General features: G+C 49.6%; 1 pseudogene; it reads right to left on the reverse strand.

The window, feature by feature from the left end:
- Nucleotides 1-3016: 3016 nt before the first annotated feature.
- LOC133253334 (2-hydroxyacyl-CoA lyase 2-like) overlaps nucleotides 3017-24330 on the reverse strand; it is a 32166-nt pseudogene continuing 10852 nt past the window's right edge.

Raw genomic sequence — 24330 nt, forward strand, 5'->3', positions numbered from 1 at the left:
CCGGTGGCTTCTGTCCGGACTGGCCCCTCGGGTGGGGAGTCTGGAAGCCACAGAATCGCAGGGGCCTCGAACCTTGGTGTGGGCATGAGGAGGGCCAAGGGGCTCGGGGAGGGGACAGGGTCAGGCCCTTGCAATGGACCGCCACCAAATGCTGGACCAAGACAAGAAATAACAAACGCCACACCTTAAAGTTCCTAAAGAGCCAAGAAGGCCCAGAAGAGTGACCAGGACTGTGCTGTCCGAGGTGGGGGAGGGGAGAGGGGAGGCTCGCCCAGCGCAGACTGGATGGGTTTAAACCTCTGCTCCGGGCTCAACTCACTGGAACAGCGACCTCACCACAGTCGTTCCCGGCACTTTCCTTTTAGAAGGAAGAAGACAATCACAGGGCAAGCAAAAACGTCCCCGTGGGGGATTCCTGGTGGTCTAGGATGCCAAGGTTCCCTCTTCGTCCCCATGATTGCCTGAGCCGGCGTGTTGTGCGTCACGGTCACCCGTCTCTGCTGAAGGGCAGCCACCTAGGTTGTTGGAAGGTTGGCCTCAGTGAGGCCGAGCCTGGGGTCCCTAGCTGCCCCCAGAGGGCTCCTGGGCAGCACACCTCCCCAGCCCACCCTGACCCCACAGCTGCCGCCCACCCCAGAGGGCCCCGTCACTGCCATCAGGGAATTAGGGGTGCCGAGTCTCAGGCCCGAGGGTGGTGGGGGCGCCCCCACAGCATCCTGTGTGTGCACCCCTCCCCGGCTCATGGTCCAGCAGGAGCTGTGGGGAGCGTGTGTGCATGGCAGGGACACACAGGATGGCTTATGAGCACCGCCGGGCCAGGAAGCTGCAGAGCCCCAATGGGAGGCCTGGGCCGGACTTCTGACCACCACAGGGGCCTGGTCAACTTCCCCCCTGTGCCCTCGGCTTCCTCAGCTCCAAGGATGATACCACCACTCGGAGGGTCTCTGATGCCAGGGCTGCTCTGTGGGAGAGGTCGTGTTCTCCGAAAATGTGTTCAAGGCACATGATGCCTGGTCAGTCCCTAATGACCGGGTGCATTCTTGGCAGCCCTGGGTCCTGCCTGCTCTTCCTGTTGGCACCGGGGTCCCGCATGGGTGTGAGCTGGAATGCTGGTTCCAGGCTGGGTCTGTCTGCTTAGGTGACCAACGGGTCCTCCAAGAGGGAGAGCATCTGGCACCGGGTGGGCCTCACCCCCTCCTTCTCCTGATCGGCGCCAGGACCACCCTCTTTCCAGTTCCCGGAGTTGGAAGACAGGGCCCCTTTCTAGGTCACTTGAACATCTCACGGGAGCCTTGGTTGATGATATTTGCTGAGTGATCCAGGGGGCTGGGAGGACAGTCCTGCTGAGCTCCTACTGTGTGCTGGCCGAGGATGCTCCTGCAGTCCTTCCCCAACCTCGGCAGCATCCTCAGGTTCATTTTAATACTCGTGGACGAGGCGGCAGGCTGGGACTGCCACTGGGGGCTGACCCTGACTTCCTCACGCCTGCCCTCCACCTGGACGGCTCCCGAAGGGGACAGAAAAGTGCTCAGTCCCTGGGCAAGGGTCTGCAGGGAGGCATTTCTGCACCGTGGTTCCTGCTGACCACGTCTGCACTGCCCAGGAGGAGCAGTCACATGGGGTGCTGGCATAAGCATGCCTTCTACACATCCTGGACATGGTACCCTCGACTGTTTCCAGTGAGCCAGGACCCAGAATGCGGTCTCTGAGGGAGCTGGGGCTGCAGGACTGGCTGGGGCGGATTTACCCCTCAGCTTTGGCATAGGGTCTGGCTCCCAAGGCCTGGCTTGTTGAAGGAATAAAAGACATGTATTCATTCACAGTACTGCTTTGATGATTGGTGGGTAGGTTACTCAGATCCACACTCTCATGGAAAACAACAACAACAAAAAAGTGTCACGCCTTCAAGTTGCTGAAGACCTGAGAAGGCCCAGAGGAGCAACTGCCCAAGAGGAGGAGTCTAACAGAAGACACCTCCCTCCCCATGGAGCTGGACTCCCAGGAGACGACACTTTGAGGTGACCCAGAAATCATCTCCCTCCTCCAGCCGCGGGAATTACAAGGAAGGTGGTTCTGGTGCTGAGCAGGAGAAGGAGCGGGTGAGGACCCCAGTGGGTCCAGGCATATCACCTTGGTTCAAGGTGATCCTATCCATAACACCCTCAGATGAGTGGAGAATGCAAGTGCCAAGTCTTTCTGGATAAGGACACCTTCTTCCCAGGCTTGGGAACTGCCCCACAGGTTACGGAAGGGTGGCAGCCATTGTGGAAGAGCGCCAGGCACACCAGGATGAAAGACAGCTGGAGGAGAACCAGCAGAAGTGACCCCCTCAGCTTTGGGATTCTGAGAGGATCTGATGGATAATAAATCTAATCAATCAGCTAAGCTCACCTTATTTAGAGAAATAAACCTCAAGATAGAAAGGTCCTGCACAGGACAGGAAACCATTAAAGAAAATCACACAGCCAACTTGGAAGAGAACCAAACAGAATGGGCAGCAATAAAAAAGTGTCATAACGAGAAGTGAAAATACAACAGACACGTTTGAAGACACTTGACCTCTTCAGGAAAAGGAGACACGTGGCCACACAGCAGGGGAACGCTGATAACGTATGCAGCCTCCTGTCCAACCCCCTGCTCTCCAGGAAGAAAAACCAACCCTGATCTGTAGCTGCGTCATTTGCCAATTTCCGTGGTGTAAATACTTCCGCCGTGGCCTGTTTCATGTACCAAAGGGTTAACACCCAGCTGGCAGAATTCCCAATGAACCAGAAAGAGCTGACTCTGGCACACAACTGGCCTAGAGACATGGGAGGATGTCACAACCGCAACCAGAGGAGCACAGATGTCAGCCCGACTACCTGGGACCAGGAAGAGCCGTCCTTGGGAACTTTAAAGACAAGACTCTTAAAACATGTCCAGAATTCACTTTATAACTTTGCCATTTCCTTCTCCAGTTTATAACAAGTACGCTTCCACAAAACCAAGAGAGGCCCAAAGGAAGCCAGGTGCACTTAAGACTCAAGAGACATAAAAACATTATGGCCAAAGAAATGAATGTGTAATGGTGGAATTATGAATAGAGATATGAATAGCTTCGGGACTAGACAATGGCCCCTGAAACCTCACTGTAGGAGAGGCTCATGGCATAGGCATTAAGCCTGGGGGTAGGAGTGAGATGGGGGCTGAAGACCACATTTTATTGTTGTTCAGTCACTAAGTCACGTCCAACTCTTGGAGACCCCATGGACTGCAACACACCAGGCTTCCCTGTCCTTCACCACCTCCCAGAGCTCACTCAAACTCATGTCCATGGACTCAGTGATGCCACCCAACCATCTCATCCTCTGACACCCCCTTTAGTCCTCCTGCCCTCGATCTTTCCCAGCATCAGGATCTTCCAATGAGTCAGCTCTTCACACCAGTTGGCCAAAGTACTGGAGCTTCAGGTTCAGCATCAGTCCTTCCAATGAATATTCAGGGTTGATTTCCTTTAGGATTGACAGGTTTGATGTCCTTGCAGTCCAAGGGACTCTCAAGAGTCTTCTCCAACACCACAGTTCAAAAGCATCAATTATTTGGCACTCAGCCCTCTCTATAATCCAGTTCTCACGGTTCAGGGCAAAGAGTCTGACACGAGGACCCAGCACCCAGGTTCAAGTGCTGGCTCTGCCCCTGTCAGACCCAGTGGCCTTGATCTCCTTGCCCCACCTCTCAGAGCCTCAGTTCCTTCCCTCAGTAAAGGGATCTGACCCCTGTACCACAAGTCAGGTCAGGATGCCCACAGAAGGTGGGGTGGGGATGGGGCTTTGCATCCAGGCTGACAAGTCCCCGAGAACATCTGTTGCTGCATTATCCTTACATACGGAGTTGTTGAAATTAGACTTGAGGTGCCTCCAAGTCGAGAACCCCCATCCCAATGTCCAGGCTATGAGGAGGGACCCCTGCCCCCCAACTCCATGCTCATCACCACACTCAGCCAAGTCTGGGAACTGTCTCGGACACCAGCTCATGCCCACAAGGCCTCAGCTGGAAACTGCAAGAAACATCCCCCTTTCCCCTCTGTTCCATGTCCACGGCAACCCTCCCCACCCGCCAGCAGATGAAAGCCCCTCCATTCCAGGATGGAAAAACCAAGGTCCCAAGTGGGGAAGCCCCTTGCCTGAGGCTGTTCAGCCCCCAGGAAGTGGCCAGCCTGGGTCTGGACCCACACACGTGGCCTCAGAGGGTCTGTGCAGGGTCTGAGCCTCCCTGGGAGCTCAGGTACCCTCACCGCCTGACCAGCCATCCTGGAGTCTGGTGTGGAGGTGGCTGCCATCCTCCAGCAGGCAGTTGTTCGCTTGCTTTTCAAAAAACAATATCCACAAAGACGGGAAACAGATACCACCATGGCCCACCAGCTCCAGGGAGGAATGAGGAGAAACTACAGCCTGCCAGCCCTGGGGTGCCGTGGCGAGCCCTGAAAGGCAGCTTGAAAGCAAACTGACCTTGTAGGGTTCACGTGTCTGCGGCCTTAACAATTCTGCCAAATCTGGAGTCAAGTTCAACATCAGGGAGGTGCGGGCCTCGGTCACCCCCAGTACACAGCCGGGAGTTTCCTGTGTGGCCTTTTCGGCAATTACCAGTGAACATAAATAATGCCCTGGCTTTGAGTTTGCACTTGAAAAATGCTGATGGGTTTCAGTTACAAGGAAACATTTTGGCCCACAACCTGCTCTTTTTTTTTTTTTTTGAGTACTTGGGCCCCCATGGACCAGACGTGGTTTATTCAGTGTGTGAGACAGGAAGCTGCAATACTTTGGCCACCTGATGCAAAAGAGCCAATTCACTGGAAAAGACCCTGATGCTGGGAAAGACTGAAGGCAAAAGGAGGAGGAGGCAGAAGAGGATGAGGTGGTTAGATAGCATCACCGACTTAATGGACACGAATTTGAGCAAACTCTGGGAGATAGTGGAGGGATGGAGGAGCCTGGTGTGCTGCAGTCCATGAAGTCACAAAGAGACGGACACGACGTACTGACTGAACAACAAGTGAGCAGGGGAAAGGACACAGTTGAGCTCACAAATAGGCCCAAGGACTCCCCAGGGCTGTCAGAGCCTGTCTTAGCTCTGACTCCTTCCAACCCCTCCCTGTCCTCAGGGAAGACTGCAGGGTCACTGGGCCTCACGGCTTAGGCCCAGGGCAGGCAAGGATGAAACTCCAAGCCAGCTAGGCACAGTCCAGGGGTGGGAAGAGAGCCAAGAGCACTGACCCACGAGGCCCTACATGGCAATGGAGCCGTCCCGGAAGTCCATCCTCCCGACGAGGATGCTGACCACAGCCGGGGGGCCGTCTTGGCACCGCTGCTGGTCGTCACGAACCCTGACCTCCTGATCCTCACTCTCGCGTGACAGCAGCAAGCCCTGGGTCCCCAGTCCCTGGGCTGCCTTGTGATAATCAGTGTAAGCCAGGCCACAGGCCACATTGCTGCCCAGAGAGGGCACCTGCTCCCTGGAAATCTGGGTTCAGCCAGCATCATTTCCTATCAAGGCCATCACTGGGATCTTGTGTCTGACGAAGGTGTCAAATTCGAAGAGGCTATAGCCAAACGCTCCATCCCCAAACAGGCACCAGACCTCAGCATCCAGCCGACACAGTTTGGCCCCAAGTGCAAATCCAGCGCCAACCCCCAGAGTCCCGAAGGCCCCAGGATCAAGCCAACACAAGGGCCCACGGGGCTGCACCAGGTAGGCAGCTGTGCCCACAAAGTCCCCGCCATCGACCCAGGATGGGGTTGTCAGGCAGAGTGTCCTCCACCAGCTGCAGGACCCGCACCGGGTTAAGATGCTGGGCTACGGGCATCAGTGCCTTCTCCCGAAAGGTCTGCTCCTTCTGTTGGTCAGCTTGCCGAAGCTCCTCTGCCCAGTCTGAGGCCCACATCTGACCCCGGAGGCCCTCCACCAGCTTCACCACAAGGAGCCCACATCTCCCTGCACAGCCTCTTGGGGCTTCCAGAAAATGTCTGAGTTGATCAGGACAACAATGATTTTGCTGCTGCAGCTGAGGACACACCCATAGGACAGGCGGAAGTCACACACTGCTCCTGCCAGGACAACCACGTCTGCCTTCTTCAGGGCGGCCCTGCGGTTCTGCTGGAAGTGGAGGGGGTGGTTGCGGCCCAGCAGTCCCCGTGCCATCCCCGCCAGGAAGCAAGGGATGCCCAGGTTCTCCACGGCAACCCAAAGCTTGCCTGCGGATGTTGGAGGCAGCAGGGCCTGGCTCCTAATTAGCATGAGGGGCCTTTTGGCCCGACTCCAGATCTCCACACATCACTGAACCTGCTGGGGGGAGGCCTGGGGAATGTCCAGGGGCAGAGGCCCCTCAGGCTCAAGCTCCCAAGCTCCTGCAAAGGGGTTGGCCAGGGGATTTGCTAAGTACCAGTGGACCGCTGGACTCATGACGACCTTGGGCGGCTTACCTGGCACCATCTCCTTCTGAACCATGAAGTAGGGGTACAGCACGTCCAGAGGCAGTTCCATAATCACCGGGCCAGGGGTGCCTGACTGTGCAGCAGCCATCGCGGCCCTCAGGGTGGGGATGATATCCCGTACTCTCCGCACAGAAGCACAAAACTTGCAGAGTGGCCTGAACAGGGCTATCTGATCAACTGCCTGGAGTGCACCCCGATTCTGCAGCAGGGTGTTGGCAGCCCCACCCAGGAGCAGGACTGGGGACTGGGCTATCTGGGCATTCTTCACCGCAGTCACTGCGTTGGTGAGGCCGGGGCCGGCCGTCACTGCTGCCACGCCCATCGTCCCAGTCAGGCGGGCCACAGCATCAGTGGCAAACACAGCTGTGACTTCGTGGTGGGTGTCCACCACGCAGATGTCCGGCTTCTCACAGGCCACCAGCAGTGGCGAAATGTGCCTGCCGACCAGCGTGAAAAGGAAGCGCACACCGTGGGCCTTCAGCACGGCTGCCACATTCTCCCCACCATGCCGGATGCTTGCCCTGTCCACCTTGTGCATCAACTGATAGAAGAGCCCCAGGCGGTGAGCGGCGCCCAGCAAGGCGGCCACTAGCGTCCTGAAGGCCAGCAGCAGGAAAGAGGAGAAGAAGCCCCAAGCTGGGGCAGCAGCCGCCGTGGTCTCCATGAGCTGACACCTGCTTCTCAATGGGTCGGCGGGAAGCCCCGCCTCTCTTTGATATCAAGGACCCGAATCTTCGTCCTAGTGGTGAGCCCACCCCACGACTACACCCCCACCCCCAAGTCAGCGTGCATGACCCTCTCCTGAAGCTGAACCCCTCCGCTCCAGCGAGCACCTGGACTCCAATCTGAGTCCCGACTCCAGGCCGTGAGTCAAGGTCAGATCCTTTCAGGATGCTCCTCCTACCCCAGTGGCACTTTAACCTTCATCCATAGGAAATGGCGCTGGCTCCAGAGGAATTCCCCACAAGGTGCTCTTATCCCTTTCCTGGGAACCCTGGCCGCTAACGCCGCCGCCAGCCATCGGAGGGACAGAGCAGTGGGGGATGGGCAGAAGAGGCACTCCTGCAGAAGGCAGGCCTGGGCCGCCTGCCTCCAGGACCTTTCCCCACCATTTCCATCCTGTCTGCTGTCCCAGGGGTCTCTGACATGACACCCCTCCTGGACCTTCATGTGTGAAACTGACTTCGGGGGCCGTCTTCTGGATCAAGGTGTCAGATCCTAATTTGACAATGAGGGCCCCTCTTGTGGGTGGCTGGGGAAGCAATTTTTAAGCTGAGTTCCTCTGGGCCCATGGTGCCTGGCGGAGGATGGAGGGGCAAGTGGATCACCTGTGGTCACAGCCAGTCAGCCAGGCTCAGCCTCCATCTGTCCTATAGGCAAAGTTATGAGCACGTTTCTTCCAGACCCACCACTTCCCCCTCCACTGGGTTCCTGGCCCGGGCACCCAGTGTTGTGTACAGGTCTCTGTCTGGGGCACCTCTGGGACACTGGACAGGGGATCGGGGACTTGCGTGGACACTGTAGAGGGGGGCCTTCCTTGGGGAAGTTTCTGACAGCTCCTGGGAAACAGGCCTGCACGCTCCTCGCACCTCTAAGCATGGACCAGGGTCATCAGTTTATACACCCTGGGAGCAGGTGAGAAGCGCGCTGTGCAGCACTCCTAGACCTGCTAAAAGTCAGAACCTGCATCTTGACGACCTCAGGGGCTTCCGTGCACACCCCAGGACCCTGCACCAAGGCAGCCAGGCCAAGGCTTGGTCCCCGACAGACCATCTACCCTGCTCAGCCCTCCAACCACGTGCTGTGCCTCCCCCACCCATGGCTGTACTCGAGGGGTCCCGTGTGAGCTTCCCCCACTCCTGGGATAACCGCTCGTGTGTAAAGGCTCAGCTTTGTGGCAGGGTGAATGGTTCCTTCCAAAAGAGACACCCACATCCCAACTCCCCATATTTGCCGGGGGGCCTTTTTTTGGAAATGGGGTCTTTGCAGATGAAATCAAGTTAGATAAGGTTACAGTGGATTAGGTGGGCCTTGTGCAGGATGATGGGTGTCTTTATAAGAAGAGGAGAGACACACAGAGAGAAGGAGGCTGTGTGAGGAGGAAGCAGAGGCTGGGGGGATGTGGCCACAAACCCAGGAACACCTGGAGCCCCAGAAACTGGAAGAGTTGGGAGTGACGTTCCTCCAGAGCCCAGGTCTGGGGGCTCAGTCCTGCTGACCCTGGACTTTAGACTTCCGGCCCCCAGAACGGGGAGATAATTGATTAGTATTGTTTTAAGCCTTCCCACCACCCAAGTTTGTGGTCGTCAGTATCAGAAGCCCCACCTGGGACACTCAATGTTCTGTGTCCCTAAGATCCACCAATCGACCGCTACCTCATCCAGGCCAGTCTTCCCCTGGTCATCATGGGATGTCTTCTCAACAATAAACCTCCTGACTCGGGAGAAAGGCTCACGCTGCACATAGGGGCCCCATCTGTGTGGGGCTCAAAGCCCCACACGCCAGCTGGCCCAGGGGAGCAAAGGGGGTCAGACATCTCTGAGCCCCCGTGATCTCCACACCCTGCCCAGTCAGAACTGCAGACGACCGGGCCAGCAGACATTTCAGGAGGGCAGACTTGCGTATCTGCCCCCATTCCTCTTGCTTCACTGGGCTTCGCTTGGGCCTCCCTTGGGGCTCAGCAGGTAAAGAATCTGCCTGCAATACAGGACACCTGGGTTCGATCCCTGTGTTGGGAAGATCCCCTGGTGAAGGGAAAGGCTACCCACTCCAGTATTCTGGCTTGGAGAATTCCATTGACTCTATAGCCCATGGGGTCGCCAAGAGTTAGACACGACTGAGCAACTTTCATTTAATTCATCCCTGCTTCTGGTCCAGCATGTCCAGCTGCCCTTCATGTTTGGGCCGGGGGGACACTGGTAACATCTGGGGACATTTTCAGTTGCATTTATGAATGCTGCAAGATATTAAATGCCAACGACACCAAGGCTGAGAAATCCCACTTTAAGACTCTTCATCTTTTGGGGGTCATTGTTTGAGGATCCAATGGAGTCCGTGGATTTCTTTCTCCCTGGGGAAGCACGCATAAGCCCCAAGTTTGTTTCACAGTGGGCAAGGTCATGTGGCTGGGCTCTCTCTGAGGCTATCTTGTTCCCCAAACCCTCTCACTTCTTGGAATCAGAGCACACCCGGGAATGGGTCATCCCGGACATCTCTCCGCTAATTGGGCTGGTGTGGACCCGCACACACCCCGCTTGCTACCTGTGCCCAGCCAGCCCGTGAATAGACTCTGGTCTCCAGCAGGGGCAGGCAACAGGCTTCCTGGGGCCTGACTCATCTCAGAGGAAAGCTCGGGTTTGCAGGGGCCATGGAAAAATCGGTAATGAATTGAAGACACCACAGGAAGATGGCTCATGCTCAGCTCCAGCTTTTCGAAATCTTGAACCATTAGTTTATGCCACGATAAGAGTTTCACCTAAAAAGGGCCCAATCAGGGACTTCCCTGGTGGTCCAGTGGTTAACACTCTGCCTTCCAATGCAGGGAGTGTGGGTACAATCCCTGGTTGGGGAACTAAGATCACTGCATGCCTCGAGATGTGGCCCCAAAGTTTTTTTAAAAAAAGGTCCAATCAACCGCTGAAAAACTTTTAAGGCTATAGAATCAAATTATCACTGAAATTTGGGGTCACTGTGACTTTGTGATTTGTATTAATAATAAGAAATACATTTTTGGCCTTTGTCCCCCGGTCCTGGCACAGAGCTCCTAAAACTCTGGGAATTACCTAAGTGGGGAGAGCAGACAAGGTGTCTCTTATTAGGTGAATGAGGTGACTTTTCAAAGAGTGCCTCCTTTCCAAAGAGGGGTGCTGCTTGCCAGGGTAACTAAGCACATGGTTAGAGGATTGGAACTTTCAGTCCCTCCCCTGCCCCCGCCCACCATGTCCGGGAAAGCCAGAAGGGCTTCTGCTTGAAGCAATCACCAACAACCAGTGATTTAATCAATTGTGCTTGTGTGATGACTCCTCCATAAAAACCCCCAAACAGAGCCTCGACAGCTTCTGTGTTGATGAACACATGCAAATTTGGGGAAAGTGAGGCTCGGAGAGCGTGAAGTTGCGTGCCTCCCACACACACACACCCTGTCCTGTGTATCCCCCTCCGTTGGCTGTTCCTGAGTTTATTACCTTTTACAATAAGGCTGTGATCTACTATGCAACATGTTTCTCTGAGTTCTGTGACCACTCGACAAATTAATAGAACCCAAAGTCATTAGAACCTCTGAACGGGTAGCCAGTGGGTCAGAGCGCAGGTGACAATCTGGGCTTGCAAATGATGGCTGGAGTGGGGGGAGGGTCTTGTAGGGCTGGGCCTTTAACCTGTGGGGTCTGGAACTACCCCCAGATAGGCAGTGTCCACACTGAGTTAAGTTGCAGGACCCCCAGCTGCTGTCACAGAAGTGTTGGGTGGTGCTGGGGAAACAACGCATGCATGTTGGAACTGGAAGAAGCCTCGTCACTGATTAGTACAACTCGATCTTTCCTGGTGGCCATAACCAATGTCTTTATGCTTGATGTTTATTTCAAAGTCAGAAGTTTTAAAGAAGGTATGTGTGGTGAAGGATTTAATTGGACTTGGAAAGGCTATTCTTTCTCCTGTGTGAGCATGGCCATTCCATTATCATATGAGCAATAATGATATCTGACTGAATATTCACATCACCAGTGAGAATGACCCGAGTGCCAGACTCTAAGTTAAGTACCTTAGGATACCCCAGTGATGTACTGACTTGTTTCCCAGGTGGTTCAGCAGAAAAGAACCTGCCAGCCAATGTAGGAAATGCAGGAGACCTGGGTTCAATCCCTCGGTGGGGAAGATCCCCTGGAGGAAAAATGGCAACCCATTTCAGTATTCTTGCCTGAAAAATTCCATGGATAGAGGATCTTGGGTGCTACAGTCCACAGGGCTGCAAAGAGTTGGACACGAATGAGCAACTGAACATGCACACAGTTGTGCAAATACTGTTGGTATCTCTTTTTGACAAATGGTGAAACTTCATGGCTGTTGGTGTTCAGTCATCCAATTTTGTCTGATTCTTTGCGACCCCATGGACTATACCCTCCAAGGAATTCTCTAGGCCAGAATACTGGAGTGGGTAGTGTTTCCCTTCTCCGGGTGATTTTTCTGACTCCCCACATATTGTAAGACTAAACTTGAGAATTCTTGTTTTTTATTTCATTTCAAATAGCCTTTGGGTATCTGAAAGGACAGTGTAGGTACTTTCAAGATGTCTTCTGCAAAACAAAGCCCTTTTGGCAAATATGGTCATGATATCCAGGTCAGTGCTGCTGTTGTAAGTGTCACATCTCAGCCAGAAGGCAGATCCGAAGCTCTTCCTCTGGCAGAAACAAATTCACAAAATAAGCCAGGAAAGAGAGCTGGAAAAACAAACCACAACAACTGGAAAAGCATTCCTCATGAGACAAAGCTAGAGAACAACCCAACATCCTTGTGGCCCAAAAACCCTCTTGGCAATGAATGTTCAGTAAGGAAGAGATGAAACATATCAAGTTCTAAGGAGAGGCAATGCCCATGGCCAGTGTAGTTTAGAAACGGCCTGACTGCTCAGATGTAGACACACACAGTGTAAACCCTTTGCAGACAGGAGTGATGGTCATCACCATAGTAAGTGTTTACTCTGGTGACAACCTGCCCTGGGCACCACATAAGGGAGCAGACCTGATGCTCTTCCTCTGCCCCCACACCATTCACTCATGAAGGCAGCTCAGGTGCTATCGTGCCCTGCCTGCCTGTCTGGCTTGACCATAAGCTGTGACCACCTCCAGGGAAGGACTCTGCCTTCTCTTCTCTCTGCACCAGGAACCTGCACACAGGAGGCCTTCAGAACCTCAGGAGATTCACCACACCCCCACTATAGCCAGAACCCTCCCCAGGCATTAAAACAGCTGTGGAGTCACTTTGGCCCAAGCCCTGGTTACGGATCCCTGGAACCTACTACTGCCTCTACAGCGTGAATAATCAGGTCCTTTATACACAGATTCCCAGCTGTGAGATCTGAGCTTTGGATTCATTGTCAGCTGTATCCCTCCCGTGGCAGCCAGGTGGGCCATGATGCAGACAAAGGAGCTCATGAACTGAGTTTCAAGCGAGGCACTGAAAGGACAGCAATGGATGTAACATGTTGCAAACTGAGGGAGGGTCCCTACATGTCTCATGTCAGCGTGGTTCAGACAAGCTGACAGACAAGCAGGAGAGGACTCACAGGCAGACGGCTTCCTTCCGCTTTCACGTGGAGCTCTGGGACCACAGCAGGAACCGGCACTCTCAACCCCTGGGCTCAGCAGCGGCCTCATTCTCAGGCCAGCAGCTCTGCCCTGATGGGCTCAGGATGGCCACCAACCGCCCCAGGCTGACCTCATGCCCCTCCCACTGCTGTAGCCTGACCTCACCCAGCCCCACCCCTTCTGGCAGAAGGCCAGCTCTTCTTCCCTTGATTCTTGCGTGAGGCCTGGCCCTGGGCCCCGATTGGTCATTGCACCAGTCCTGAGCCAATCACGGTGGCCAGAGGGGATAGAACACACCGATTGGCCAGGGCCAGGTCATGTGACCATACTCTCCAGGACACACGTGAGCTGCTTTTCCCTTATCCGAGGTGGAGACAGTGCGATACCCCGAGAGGAGGGCTGAGAGTCCAGTCACTGTGTCTTTGTGCTCAGTGTCCTGGGACATGCCCCGCATCCTCTCTACTCACCACTTTGTCCTCTGCAGGCACAATATTCATGACACACCTCTTCCCTTCCCAAGCGCTGTTTCACCCACATTCAAGGGAGCCGGGCCTCCTGTTTGAAGATAGGTTTGGAGATCCTCTCCTAACCTCTGGGCTTGTTTCTTGTATCATGTTAGAATAATTTATTCAGTCTAAAAACCCCCACAAGCACCACCACATGCTGCTTTGCGTATTCAGGATTTTTAGCTGTTCTGAGTTGAGGGCATGGCACACGGGCCTCCCAAAGGGAATGAATTTTGTCCAAGGAAGCACCTGAGAGGCTAAATCAGTGAATCACTTTGCTGTACACCTTAAACAAATTATTGTAAATCAACAATACCTCAACTTAAAGAAAAGATATTCCTTCATCAAAAATTGTTCGAAATTTTGTAAAGTTTTTCTTTCAATTGTTGGTTCTTCAGTTCAGTTTAGTTCAGTCGCCCAGTCGTGGCCGACGCTTTGCGACCCCATGAATCGCAGCATGCCAGGCCTCCCTGTCCATCACTATCTCCTGGAATTCACTCAAACTCACATCCATCGAGTTGGTGATGCCATCCAGCCATCTCATCCTCCGTCGTTCCATTCTCTTCCTGCCCCCAATCCCTCCCAGCATCGGGGTCTTTTCCAATGAGTCAAATCTTCGCATGAGGTGGCCAAAGTACTGGAGTTTCAGCTTTAGCATCATTCCTTCCAAAGAAAGACCAGGGCTGATCTCCTTTAGAATGGACTGGTTGGATCTCCTTGCAGTCCAAGGGACTCTCAAGAGTCTTCTCCAACAGCACAGTTCAAAAGCTTCAATTCTTCAGCGCTCAGCTTTCTTCACAGTCCAACTCTCACATCCATACATGACCACTGGAAAAACCATAGCCTTGACTAGATGGACCTTTGTCGGCAAAGTAACGTCTCTGCTTTTGAATATGCTATCTAGGTTGGTCATAACTTTCCTTCCAAGGAGTAAGCATCTTTTAATTTCATGGCTGTAATCACCACCTGCAGTGATTTTGGAGCCCCAAAAAATAAAGTGTGACACTGTTTCCCCATCTATTTCCCATGAAGTGATGGGCCAGATGCCATGTTGGTTCTTAGTGTGTGTCTAATTGGTTTGGTGGTGTTTTGTGAGGTAGGGATCCAACTTACTTTTCCATATGGATACCAAATTTTCCCAAAGGGACGATTCCTTTGTTCTTTCTCCTGGAAGTGTCCTTTCTGGGTTTACATATTAAGAAGCTTTTTTTAAAATGCCAAGTATCAAGAACTTCAGATTTTTTTTAATTTGTAGAGCACCCCAGAGGCATGTTTCCATTTCTGTGTCTTCTCTTTGCATTTCACCATTGCCAGTCTCTAGTATACACAAGTACCCTCAGAGGGTTCTCTGTAGTGAACCGTGTATGTTTCTGTGAGAACAGAGGATGTGAGCATGGAGGAGGGTCTGAGTCCATAGTGACCATGTGACCATGCTCAGCACCCCAATATTAAGTCTGGCTGAGACTTCCTAAGGCAAGGTCTGCGTTTCTTCCTCTCCGTGTCTGGATACGCAGAACAATGTTGGTGGATTGGGACTTGGGTCTCTGAGTCCAGCAATGTAGAGATATACCCATAGCCTGCTTTTCCATTATATTTTCCTCCTGTGGGCTCTGCTGAGCTGGTGTGGAGATATTTCTGCTAAAGGCTCGAGAGGTAGTCAATCCTTCTGCTTCTCATCCCCTGCCTCATCTGTACTTCTGTCATTTTTTAAAAATATAGCTAATTTTCAATGTTGTTAGTCCTTGTGTCATTCTGACTCTCAGGCACCTGTGGTTTAATAGACCTCCAGCTCCTGAGAGCTTTTTGCCTGGTGGAGACATGGAGAACTCAGGGAGCAGCACCACATCACACTGGAGCCTGGACCAGAGAGAAGGTTCTTGCCAGGAAGGCTCCGTCCCTGCTGTGGGGGGTTCGGAGTTATCACTTCTGATTGTGCATCCCCCGGGCCCTCGGTGCAGGCCCCACTCTGAGATCTGGAAAGGAGGTGGCTTCCCTCATTGACACAGAACTAGTATATTTTTGTCCTCGTCCTTGTCCAGTCCCATTTGGTTCCCAGGCTCTACGCTTGACCCTCACCCACAGGATCAGGAGAGCCCAGTTCTAGAGGAGTTTCATACAAGGAGAGGCTCCTGGAGACACTCCAACCCCCGGGCCTAAATAAGCATTTCCTTGGAGTTTCACAGCCCTGGGAGGAGATACTGGGTTTGTGTCCATTTTACAGTTGAATATGTTGAGACTCAGATCACTGTGTGATTTGCCCGGGGTCACACTGCAGGTCAGCAGATGAGCTGGGATTTGAACCCAGACTCTGTGTCTTGGAGCCCATGACTGTACATGTGTTTCTGCCCCTCGGTTAAATTTATTCCAGTATTTTTTTTGGGGGGGTGCATTTGTATATGGGACTGTTTTGTTCTCTCTCTGATTGTTCATATCTTGCTATATTGCTGAGTTTATTAGTTTTAATGGTTGTTATTGGTGGAGTTTTTATGGTTTCATATAAATCCTGTCGTAATCGAATATGACAGTGTAACTTCATCTCTTCCTTTAATCTGATGCCTTTAATTTCCTTTTCTCGCCTAGTTACTCAGGGTAGGACACTTCCACTACTATGTTGAACAAGACTGTTGAGAGTGGACATCCTTGTTCTTTCCTGATCTTTTAGGAAAATCCCCGTTGGCTCCGATGGTAAAGCGTCTGCCTACAATGTGGGAGACGCAGGTTCGAACCCTGGGCTGGGAAGATCCCCTGGAGAAGGAAATGGCAACCCACTCCAGTACTCTTGCCTGGAAAATCCCTGGTAGGGGGGTCGCCAAGAGTCGGGCACAACCGACAGACTTCACTGTCACTTTTCACCTCTTTGCCACTGAGCTGGATGTTAGCTGTGGGCTTGTCTTATATACCCTTTGGCATGTTCCATGTATAACCACTGTATTGAGAGATTGTATCAAAATTGATGTTACCCTTTGTCGAAAGCTTTTTCTGCAATTATTGAGAAGATCATGTGATTTTATTCTTAATTTTGCTCATATTGTGTATCACAGTGATTGATGTGCGGATAATAAATCATGCTTGAAGGCATGATTTACATTTTATCATAGTGTATGATTCTTTAATGTATTCATCAATTTGGTTTGCTAATATTCTTTTGAGGATTTTTACATCCATGTCCACCAGGGTCAGGGTTCTCTGGTGGTTCATATGGTAAAGAATCTGCCTGCAATCCAGGAGACCTGGGTTTGACCCCTAGGCCAGGAAGATCCCCTCAAGAAAGGAATGGCTACCCACTCCAATATTCTTGCCTGGAAAATTCTCTGGACAGAGGACCTGGTGGGCTACAGTCCATGGGTCACAAATAACTGGACATGACTGAGTGATTCACACTTACAAGACTGCTTCTTGACATTCTTAATATCTAAATTTAAGATTTTATCTCAGTCAAAAATTACAGTCAAAGGCAAAAATGTCAAAAGTCCAAGAGTCCTTAGAAATAAATGACAATAAGGCATAACAGATGAAAGCAAGAAGGACTCCACATAATTTACTTTTCCTAAGAATTTTAGATCGTCAGAGGAATTCTCATTAAGCTGAATTAAAATGCAAGCTTTAGTTTAAAATGGAAACCTTTTTTGGTATTATGTTTCTATGTTGAGACTGAAATTTCATTATTTATGTATGGTATCTTAAACAATACTTTGTGGCTATTAAAATCATATTTTCAAAACCTTTAATGACATTTCTAAGCACTTATAGTGGAAAAATAACTAGGAATAGAAGATGATCCCATATAGCTTTAGATGACAGTACAGATGTGTTGAATGATAGTTTTCAGATTGTATTTATTTATTTTTAATCGAAGAATAACTGCTTTACAATGTTTGGTTGGTTTTCCTCATACAACAACACAAATAAGCCATAAGTATATTATCCACTCTGGGTGAGCCTGCCTCCCACTTCCCGCTATCCCACCCTCTAAGTCGTCACAGTGCTCCATGCTGGGCTCCCTATATTACATAGCAACTTCCCACTAGCTAGCTATCTTGCATATGGTAGTGCCTATGTTTCAATGATACTCTCTCAATTCATCCCACCCTCTCCTTCTCCAGCTGAGTTCACAAGTCCTTCCTCTACATCTGTGTATCTATTCAGTTCAGTTCAGTTCAGTTCAGTGGCTCAGTCGTGTCTGACTCTTTGCAACCCCATGAACCACAGCCTGCCAGACCTCCCTGTCCCTCACTAATTCCTGGAGTTTACCCAAACTCATGTCCATTGAGTTGGTGATGCCATCTAACCATCTCATCCTGTCGCCCCCTTTTTCTCCTGCCTTCAATCTTTCCCAACATCAGGGTCTTTTCAAATGAGTCAGCTCTTCGCATCTCATGGCCAAAATATTGGAGTTTCAGCTTCAACATCAGTCCTTCCAATAAACACCCAGGACTGATTTCCTTTAGGATGGACTGGTTGGCTCTCTTGCAGTTCAAGGGACACTCAAGAGTCTTCTCCAACTCCACAGTTCAAAAGCATCAATTTTGTGCTCAGCTTTTTTTTATAGTCCGACTCTTACATCCATACATGACTACTAGAAAAACCAAGCCTTGACTAGACAGAATTTGGGATTGGAATGAAAACTGACCTTTTCCAGTCCTGTGGTCACTGCTGAGTTTTCCAAATTTGCTGGCATATTGAGTGCAGCACTTTCACAGCATCATATTTCAAGATTTGAAATAGCTCAACTGGAATTCCATCATCAACAAAAAACTAGACAGGTTTCCATTTGACAAACTAATATCTCTGATTTTTAATATGCTGTCTAGGTTGGTCATAACTTTCCTTCCAAGGAGTAAGCGTCTTTTAATTTCATGCCTGCAATCACCATCTGCAAGGAAAGATATAAGCATCTGAATGCAGAGTTCCAAAGAATAGCAAGGAGAGATAAGAAATCCTTCCTCAGCGATCAATGTAAAGAAATAGAGGAAAACAATAAAATGGGAAAGACTAGAGGTCTCTTCAAGAAAATTAGAGATACCAAGGGACGATTTCATGCAAAGATGGGCTCAATAAAGGACAGAAATGGTATGGACCTAAGAGAAGCAGAAGATATTAAGAAGAGGTGGCAAGAATACACACTAGTACAAAAAAGAGCTTCACGATTCAGATAATCACGATGGTGTGATCACTCACTAGAGCCAGACATCCTGGAATGTGAAGTCAAGTGGGCCTTAGAAAGCATCACTACGAACAAAGCTAGTGGAGGTGATGGAATTCCAGTTGAGGTCTTTCAAATCCTGAAAGATGATGCTGTGAAAGTGCTGCACTCAATATGCCAACAAATTTGGAAAACACAGCAGTGGCCACAGGACTGGAAAAGGTCAGTTTTCATTCCAATCCCAAAGAAAGGCAATGGCAAAGAATGCTCAAACTACCACACAATTGCATTCATCTCACACGCTAGTAAAGTAATGCTCAAAATTCTCCAAGCCAGGCTTCAGCAGTACATGAAATGTGAACTTCCAGATGTTCAAGCTGGTTTTAGAAAAGTCAAAGGAACCAGAGATCAAATTGTCAACCTCCACTGGATCATCAAAAAAGCAAGAGAGTTCCAGAAAAACATCTATTTCTGCTTCATTGACTATGCCAAAGCCTTTGACTGTGTGGACCACGATAAGCTGTGGAAAATTCTGAAAGAGATGGGAATACCAGACCACCTGACCTGCCTCTTGAGAAACCTATATGCAGGTCAGGAAGCAACAGTTACAGCTGGACATGGAACAACAGACTGGTTCCAAATAGGAAAAGGAATATATCAAGGCTGTATATTGTCACCCTGCTTATTTAACTTATATGCAGAGTAGATCATGAGAAAAGCTGGGCTGGAAGAAGCACAAGCTGGAATCAAGATTGCCGGGAGAAATATCAATAACCTCAGATATATAGATGACACCACCCTTACGGCAGAAAGTGAAGAGGAACTAAAAAGCCTGTTGATATAAGTGAAAGAGGAGAGTGAAAAAGTTGGCTTAAAGCTCAACATTCAGAAAAATAAGATCATGGCATCTGGTCCCATCACTTCATGGCAAATAGATGGGGAAACAGTGGAAACAGTGTCAGACTTTATTTTGGGGGGCTCCAAAATCACTACAGATGGTGATTGAAGCCATGAAATTAAAAGACGCTTACTCCTTGGAAGGAAAGTTATGACCAACCTAGATAGCATATTCAAAAGCAGAGACGTTACTTTGCCAACAAAGGTCCATCTAGTCAAGGCTATGGTTTTTCCAGTGGTCATGTATGGATGTGAGAATTGGACTGTGAAGAAAGCTGAGTGCCGAAGAATTGATGTTTTTGAACTGTGGTGTTGGAGAAGACTCTTGAGAGTCCCTTGGGCTGCAAGGAGATTCAACCAGTCCATCCTAAAGGAGGTCAGTCCTGGGTGTTCATAGGAGGGACTGATGCTGAAGCTGAAACTCCAATACTTTGGCCACCTGATGCGAAGAGATGACTCATTGGAAAAGACCCTGATGCTGGGAGGGATGGGGGGCAAGAGGAGAAGGGGACGACAGAGGATGAGATGGCTGGATGGCATCACGGACTCAATGGACATGAGTTTGGGTGAACTCGGAGAGTTGGTGATGGACAGGTAGGCCTGGCGTGCTGCGATTCATGGGGTTGCAAAGCGTAGGACACGACTGAGCGACTGAACTGAACTGAACTGAATGTGCTGAGAGTGCTATGTCTAGATGATGGAAAAACAGTGAGGCTTCTATATATATGTATCATTTTAATCTTCTGCAGCAAATATGTCTAACAAAACATATAATAAATATTATTTTAAAATATACAATGTTTGACCCTGTTTATAAGAGAGGCCTTTTTAATATGATAAAATTTACTTTAGTGTAATTATTTCTCCCAACAAACCAAATGCTTGCAAGCAAGCATTACCTTGAACAATGCTAATTTTTTTTAGACATGAACTAATCTTTTTTTTTATTTTTTCACGTATTTATTTATTTTTGGCTGCACTGGATCTTATTGCTATGCTCAGGCTTTCTCTAGATACAATGCACGGGCTTCTCATTGATGTGGATTCTCTTGTTCTGGAGCATGGGCTGCAGAGCGTGTGGGCTTCAGTAGTTATGGCACACCGGCGTAGTTGCCCCATGGCAGGTGGGATATCCCTGGACCAAGGACAGAACCTGTCTCCCCTGCATTGGCAGGTGGATGCTTAACCACAGGCCCAACATCAAAGTCTTAAAAAAAAAAAATTTTTTTTTTTGAAAGGGGAATTCCAGGCAGTTTCTACATTTGCAGTAATCACAGTGATTCAACAGTAACAGAGTGAATTTATTCAATGGTCCCATACACTGAGCATCCAGTGTCCATGACTTTAATCCTCATTTGTTGCTGTTGTTCCATCACTCAGTTGTGTCCGACTCTGTTACCCCATGCACGGCAGCATGCCAGGCTTCCCTGTCCTTCACTATCTCCCAGAGTCTGCTCAAACTCATGTCCACTGAGTCAGTGATGCCATCCAAGCATCTCATCCTCTGTCACTCCCTTCTCCTCCTGCCCTCAATCTTTCCCAGCATCAGGGTCTTTTCCAATGAGTCAGTTCTTCCCATCAGTTGGCCAAAATCCTTGTTGTCCAAAGGACTCTCATGAGTCTTCTCCAGCACCTCAAATGATCTAGAAAAATAATTAGTATGAAATTATTGCCATTTAAACCATCTCCTGAACGTGCCTTGCTTTATTTTAGAAAACTCATTTCCAGATTTCCTGCTTCTGCTTAGAAGAAGTAAGAGAGCAGGCTGACCAAGAAATGCATCCTGGCCCAGGTCTCTACCTAGGAACTGGGGTTTGTGTCGTGGGGTGGGAAGGTGGAGCTCTGCAGAGCCTTTGTGTAACTGTGGCTTTATTAGGGTAGTCACGGGTCTAGAACAAGCTTGACTTTCAGCCAAAGCACCTCATGTTATTTTCAACTATTATAAAAGGAAATGAAAGGGAATAAGATGTAGTGTTCTGGTGCTATACTCTGTTTTTTAAAAGCAGGATGGTTATGCAGAGTCTTTGAGCACAGCAAAAAGGTTTTCTTATTTATTTTTTTCCTCTTCCTATTTATAGCCAGATCAAATTCTTGAGAAATCTAGGTAAGGGGCCGAAGTTGAGGTTAATTGGTGTTAAATCCAGGAGAACTGGAGGAAGCCAGGAAGATGGAAGAAGTGGATGGGGCTGCAATCAGTAAAACTGGCTGGCACCCTCCTCCTGCAGCACACCCCTCTGAAGTGTAACCCACGGTGCTTTGTCTTCAGTCAGTCCCTCCCGCTGGCCCCACGAGGACAGGAGAGCGACTCAGCTTTGCCCACTGAGCACAGGGGTGGTTGGCCCAGTTAATCTGCCCTGTGTTAAGAAATTGGGCCTGCAGCCCAGCACACGGGGCGCCAGACCCTTCCATTCTGCGTGTTTTGGCAAAAGTGGCTGAGGATGACAGTCCAACAAATACCAAAGCTGCTTCTGATTCCAGACGCACTCCTGAGTGCATTTTCTTTTAAAGTATAATCAGGCTCCCTCCTGATTGCACTTTGTCTCAGATTGCATAATAAACATGCTTTTGTTTAAAAAATTGTTTTGCATTGTCACTTCGGAGCTATGTTGATGATATCGTATCTGAAATAGCAACAGAGTTTGGTTTTTTGTTTTTATTTGCACTCAAGCAGGGTTCTCTCTTCAAAGAAGTCAGAAGAATGACCTGAGAAGTGTCATGCTTTTGGAGGCCAATGCTAAGGTGAAGGATATTGCAATATCCAGGGAGAGGATACTTCTAAAAGATGAATTTCAATAAGATACTTTTGAGCATATTTTCCATGGGGTTTTAGTAGATGAAAAGGATCCAAATATGGAGAAGAAATGGCAACCCACTCCAGTATTCTTGCCTGGGAAATCTCATGAACAGAGGAGCCTGGTGGCCTACAGTCCATGGCATCAAAAAGGGACAGACACAACTTAGCAGCTGAACAACAACAATACACAATCAGGCAGATTGTGATTTGGGGAAACACTGCTTGATGGAAATGTAGAATAAAATGGAGAGTGAAGTGACCTAGCAATATGGAGCATAGCGTTTTGGAAGAAATTAAAAGTGTATAGAATAATAGTTGCAAATATTCAAACAACAAAGTCTGTGGCTAAAGGAAAAAAAGAAAAACATCCAAATAAAAAAAGCAAGTATTTGTAAAAACAGTTAAAGATCAAGCTTCTGAAATTCAGGTGACAATGATACTCACTGAGAGTTGTAAGCTATGAGGTCTTCATCACAGAAATCTTCTTCCTATCAGCAGGGTGTGTATAGAAGGAGAAAAGCCCATGGGGATATTGGCTTACATGAATTCGGAGAAGGCGATGGCACCCCACTCCAGTACTCTTGCCTGGAAAATCCCATGGATGGAGGAGCCTGGTAGCCTGCAGTCCATGGGGTCGCTAAGAGTCAGACACGACTGAGAGACTTCACTTTCACTTTTCACTTTCATGCATTGGAGAAGAAAATGGCAACCCACTCCAGTGTTCTTGCCTGGAGAATCCCAGGGATGGGGAGCCTGGTGGCTGCCGTCTATGGGGTCGCACAAAGTCAGACACGACTTAAGTGACTTAGCTGTAGCAATAGATTGGTTTTACGGCAGTGTCAATTAGTAGAGGCCCATAATCCACAGGCGGTTTCTCAACAAGACTTGGTTCACATGACTGTTCAGATTGCCTGAGGAATGAGCTATCTGTCCAGCAGGGGAGTCATCCACCAAGATGTGGCTGTTGGGAACTGTATCGCTGAGGACACACTTCAAGTTAAGATCGAAGACAATGCCGTCTCCAGAGACTTGTTCCCCATGGACTATGTCATTGCCTGGGGGACAATGAAAACAGGCGGGTTGGTGGACGGCCCTTGAAAGTCTGGTTAATAATGAGTTATCCAGTGCCAGTGACCTGTGGGCCTTCAGAGTGATGCTGTGGGAGCTAGCTTTTGACTCTGGGCCAAATGCCCTACGTGGACATGGACCCCTTTGACATGGCTGCATGCCCTAAAAGACGGTTACCTCGCTGTCCTGAGGACCTGTTTGCTGTGATGGCTTGCTGCTGGCCCTTCGATCTGGAAGGGAGAGCCCAGTTCTAGCAGCTGGTCATGTATAGCCACCTCTGCCATGTCCTGATGATAACAGATGAGTCACTAATTGCACCCCATGTTCAGCAATATATCTTGAAAGAAAAAGATCAAAGAATTTGTTCACCTGCCTTAAAACCACCACAGGTAAATACTATTAATAATCTTGTTTTTTCCTCTTAACATTTTTAAACACTTTTTTTTCAACATTTTTTCATTTCCTTAATTATTTTGCTACAATGTTACTTTTGATAACTCCCTAACATACTGTATGGGTCTAACACCAGTAATTTAACCAGGATCCCACTGGGAACATTTTAATTATTTTGAAGTTTTTGACATTTGAATAATACTACAAAAACATTTTGTCACATAAATGTCTATATGTGTGTTAGACACTGAGTTGTGTCCAACTCTTTACAACCCATGAACACTAGCTTGCCAGGCTCCTCTGTCCAGGGGATTCTCCAGACAAGAACATTGGAATGGGTTGCCATTCCCTTCTCTAGGGGATCTTCCCAACCCAGGGATTGAACCCAGGTCTCCTGCATTGCAGGCAGATTCCTCACCATCTGAGCCAGCGGGGAAGCCCAAATGTCTCTATAATCCATGATTATTTAACAAGGCTAATAGGTAGACTAAAATCGTCATTAGTGTGGAAATGGTTTCAGCAACTCAGAGAATGGAGCAAAAGCCAAGTGCTTAATAAGACATTGTCTGGACACTCTCCAGGGAGGGAGGGGTGGAAATCCTGGGAAGCGGTTTGCATCAGGAAGATTCCAGACTCCTGTGGGATCGTAGCATAATGGAGGACAGAGAGAGCTGTCAAAGCCAGAGACCTTTTGCTGTGATTCAGCAGGGAGAGCATGAGGTGTGCCCTAGGGGACAGAAAAGACAAAAGAAACCAG

The sequence above is a fragment of the Bos javanicus genome, chromosome 8, assembly GCF_032452875.1.
Source record: "Bos javanicus breed banteng chromosome 8, ARS-OSU_banteng_1.0, whole genome shotgun sequence".
NCBI classification, from domain to species: domain Eukaryota; kingdom Metazoa; phylum Chordata; class Mammalia; order Artiodactyla; family Bovidae; genus Bos; species Bos javanicus.